This window comes from Babylonia areolata, chromosome 26 (assembly GCF_041734735.1).
Source record: "Babylonia areolata isolate BAREFJ2019XMU chromosome 26, ASM4173473v1, whole genome shotgun sequence".
NCBI classification, from domain to species: domain Eukaryota; kingdom Metazoa; phylum Mollusca; class Gastropoda; order Neogastropoda; family Buccinidae; genus Babylonia; species Babylonia areolata.
The window spans coordinates 46,349,256-46,354,255 of NC_134901.1; positions in this window are offsets into that span (position 1 = coordinate 46,349,256).

Consider the following 5,000-nt stretch of genomic DNA (forward strand, 5'->3'; position numbering starts at 1 on the left):
GGCGTGTCGTTAGCTTGGGATGCCTCGTGGGACTGATGCCTCGTCCAACGGGCGTGGAGGGGTGGACTAGTGAGATGGGGAGCTGAGAGAGAGAGGGAGAGAGAGAGAGAGAGAGAGGGAGGGAGGGAGGGAGGGATGTGTTGGTGTGTTGGGAGGGAAGGTGGCATGATGGTTAAGACACTTGTCACGGTCACGGCGTCCGTTAAACCGCTGTATCGTCGCCTCCGGCGGTGAATTGCCACTGGCGACAATTTGGTGGACCTCAGTTGACCGCTGAATCGTCGCTTCCGGCGGTGAATTGTCACCGGCGACAATGTGGCGGACCTCATTTAACTGCTGAATTGTCGCGTCCAGTGAATTGTCGCCAGCGACAATTTGGTGGACCTCAGTAAACCGCTGATTTGTCACTGTTTTTATTTTTTATTTTTTTTATCGGCAGTTAACATGGGTAAAGAGTGGAGATTTTTTTTCCGATCTATCAGGTCAACAGATGTGCAGACGTGCTAGTACCTGAACCCCCTTCGTGTGTATACGCAAGCAGAAGATCAAATACGCACGTTAAAGATCCCGTAATCCATGTCAGCGTTCGATGGGTAATGGAAACAAGAACATACTCGGCATGCAACCTCCCCAGAAGGTAGTATGACTGGGGGGTAAGATGACCGTACACGTAAAAGCCCATGCGTGTATGCGAGTAAACGTGTGAGTGGCAGCCCATGAACAAAGAAAAGCTCTGTCAATGCAGTGTCTGTGAGGGTCTGGGTTCCATTCCCGCTCTCGCCTTTTCTCCCAAGTTTGACGGAAATTTCAAAACTGAGCGTCTAGTCATTCAGAACAGACGATAATCCGTTGTCCCGTGTGCAGCACACATTTTGAGCGCTGAAAAAAGAACCCATGGCAATAAATATGCTGTCCTCTGGTAAAATTCCGTTGAAGAAACCCACTCTAGCAGGTACACAACTGTATACTCATGGCCTGAATAAGCCCTGTGGGTTAAGCTGCTGGTCAGGCATCTGCCTGGCAGATGTGGTGTAGCGTAAATGGATGTGTATGAACGTAGTGATGCTTCCTTGAGAAAGTGAAACTGGGAAGTTTAGGAGGCTTTGAGGGATGGTGTGTGTGGGGGTGGGTGGGGGGTGGGGGGAGGGGCGGGAGGTTGGGGGGGGGGGGGAGGGGCGGGGTCTTTGTCTTCATCTTGGCGTTCACAGCTGCACCACCAGCCCAGTTCTGGCGATGAATGACGTCGTTTTCTCCAGCTGTCTTCGTGGTTTGCCATAGTGTTTTTTTGCTGGGGTGTCTACGGGCCACACATCCCATGTCTCGCCTGTTAGACTAACAAGGGTGGCAGCTTTGGGGGATGTGATGTGCTCCGCTGTCTGGTCTTCCTGTTCACAGGAGGCAGGTGGGGGATAGAGGAAGGGGAGGTGTTGGGGGGGTGGGGGGTGGGGTGAGAGTTGTTGATTATGTCCACCTGATCACTACCTCCTTAGTTTTCGTGATCATGGTGGTGGTGGTGTTTGGATGTTGTTCTGGGTTGCTTGCTTGTGGTGGTGGTGGTGGTGGGGGTGGGAGAATGGGGGTGGGGGGTGGAGGGTGGGGGTCGTTTTAATTTGGGAGATGGTGTCTCAATTGCGTGTGGTGTGGCGTGGTGGGGTTTGTTTCGTGTGTGTGTGTGTGTGTGTGTGTGTGTGTGTGTGTGTGTGTGTGTGTGTGTTTCACGTTCGATGTTCATTTGTCTGTTACACGAAACAAGAAGATAGATGAAGCAATTCGCTCATCGCATGGCAACAAGGGTGTTGTCAATCGATCAGTCACTTAATTTTTTTTTGTTTTGTTTTGGTCTGAAACATAAATTTGCCTTCAGACTCATCACGACGAACAGTGTATCAGTAACTGCTGCTTTTATCATTCTTCTTCTTCTTCTTATCATTTTATTTTTTTAAATTTCTACTAGTAGTAGTAGTAGTGTTGTTGTTGTTGTTCTGCTTAAGTAAGTCATTATACCGCCAAATGAATTCTCCACAAGCCAAAGTGAAAATTGACCCAATTACTCCATGGTGGGGGGAGGGACTGGGGAGGTAGTGTTGAAAAAGAAAGGCACCGCACATTGACCAGCACAGTTAGTTTGGTCATCACATGTGGTGTGCTGGCCTGGTGGTAACGCCAAGAACTTTAATGCTGTTCTTTGTATTCTTTCTTTCTTCTTTCTTCCCAGTCTTATTAAAGTGGTTTGGGGTTTATTTTCCGAAGTGAGAAACGATGTTACGTCAAAGATCTTTCATTTTCCTTTTTCTTTGGTTCACTTTTATATTAGTTGATTGCAACAACGCCTCAGTGCCGTGTTGACTGTCAATGTGTCTGATAGTGCTATAGTGCTGTTGTCAGTTGTAATGTGTTTTTTTTCGATTTTTTTTCTTTTATATACTTTTGATATACATATCAGATGATGACTGGAAATATTTATGATTGCTTTCTGTCTACGTATGTATCTGTCAACATGTCTGATTGTCCTGTCTTCTAACGTTGTTGTTGTTGTTGTAGTAGTTGTTGTTATTGTTGTTGTAGTTGTTCTGTCAGCATGTCTGATTGTCCAGTCTTCTAACGTTGTTGTTGTTGTTGTAGTAGTTGTTGTTGTTGTAGTAGTTGTTATTGTTGTTGTAGTTGTTCTGTCAACATGTCTGATTGTCCAGTCTTCTAACGTTGTTGTTGTTGTTGTTGTAGTTGTTGTTATTGTTGTTGTAGTTGTTCTGTCAGCATGTCTGATTGTCCAGTCTTCTAACGTTGTTGTTGTTGTTGTAGTAGTTGTTGTTGTTGTAGTAGTTGTTATTGTTGTTGTAGTTGTTCTGTCAACATGTCTGATTGTCCTGTCTTCTAACGTTGTTGTTGTTGTAGTAGTTGTTGTTGTAGTTGTAGTAGTTGTTGTTATTGTTGTTGTAGTTGTTATATTTGTCGTTGATGGTGTAGTGGTTGTTGTTGTTGTAGTTGTTGTTGTTATGCTTTGTTTTGCTTCGACTTCCATTCATTACTTTTTATTTTATTTTATCTCCTATAGTTCGTACCTTCGATCTTCATTTTCATATCTGGTATTGATTTTTTTTTAAAAATAGTTTTTTATGTTTTTTTCCCGTTTTATTTACTTTCTTTCTGGTACAACTTTGCTGAGAAGATGACATCATGACCAGAATTATCGTGGACGCGGGGAATAGCGTCTGATCTGCCGATCTGAAGATCATAATTTTGTCACACACACACACACACACACACACACACACACACACACACACACACACACACACACACACACACACACACACAAACAACAACAACAACACAACACAAAAAACAACTGGACATTGTCCGGAGTGGTCATGGAGCACATTACATCAGAAAATGTTTTTGTGGCGATTTTCACATGATTTATCGGAGCCCCAAAAGTAGCGGTGGTGACAGAAAAAGTTTGGAAACTTTGGACAGATTTTTCTGATATGATCGTAAAACAATGAAATGGCGATCAACGTGAGCTGGCTTAGGATGGGAAATGTTCGTGTTTTTTTCCCCAGCACACAACCGTCGTTTCTACGTACACTTATGTCAGATGGTGGGCAAAAATATGAGTGGGATCCATGTTTATGTTCTGACTTTTAACTTCCCCCACCCCATTTCCTACGCATGGAGCTTTCGTTTTTCTAGCTGTTGCTCAGCAAAATTGACAAAACATGCAGACAAACATCTTAAACAGTATAGGGAAGCGAACTGAGAAGACGGACAGACGCACCGACCGACCAGTCAAACAAAACAATGAGAGAGAGAGGAGGGGGGGGGGGGGGAGAAAGATACTGAGAGAGAGAGAGAATAAGGAGGGGGAGAAAGAGTGGGCAGCGGAGAGAGAGAGAAAGAATAAGGAGGGGAGGAAGTGAAGGGAGCGGGGGGGGGGGGGGGAGAGAGAGAGAGACGGGGACACGGAACGGATACCGGATACAGAAACGGATAAGGATGTTTTATTCAATATAGGCCATGGTCCCTCATGAAGAGGTGGCGTAAAGAAGCATTACAGAGGTAATATATTCAGATATGTAGCGTAACACAGTTGTAACCTGAAAATGAGAAAAACAGTCATTATCTGCATTTAGTCTTATTCACACAGAATAACAAAAAAGAGGAAAAATGGCACACACTCAACTGCATATTGTACTTCTAATCTTTAAGGCTTTATACAAGTAAATTGCTAACTGTTCATTAACGTGTTCCTTAGTGTTGACATAAGCGAATACAGTCTGAACAGGGAGGGCTGCCAATGAAATTTTGAAGGTATCAGCTGATTTCTAAGATCACTCAACACAGGACAACAGAGTACAAAGAGAGAGAGAGAGAGAGAGAGAGAGAGAGGGAGAGGGAGAAAGAGGGAGATGATGTAGGGAGGAGGGAGAGAAAGATACTGGGAGAGAGAGAATAAGGAGGGGGAGGAAGTGTGGGGAGCGGGGGGAGGGGGGGGGGGGGGAGAGAGAGAGAGAGGAAGACAGAGGGAGGGAGGAGGGAGAGAAAGATACTGGGAGAGAGAGAATAAGGAGGGGGAGGAAGTGTGGGGAGCGGGGGGAGGAGGGGGGGGGGGGAGAGAGAGAGAGAGGAGACAGAGGGAGGGAGGAGGGAGAGAAAGAGACTAGGAGATAAGGAATAACGGAGGAGTTTGAGTGGGGGGAGGGGAGAGACAGAGACACAACGAGACACAGAGACAGGCAGACACAGAGACCGACAGACAGACAGAAAGAGACAGGGGGCAGGGGCAGGAACTCGTCAGAGAGCTTTTCATTTCGCTGTTGCCGGAAAAAAGCTTACAGCATGCGAATCGCAAAATGGCAGTGTGATTACCATGGGTGGGTTGTCCAGCTGTCACGTGATGATGACGAGAACCAATCAAATATCACAATCGCTCGCTTGTCAGGCTGAAGGGACTGTACCATTATCAGGACGCCACAGTGCCAGGACAATGCTGATTGGATGAG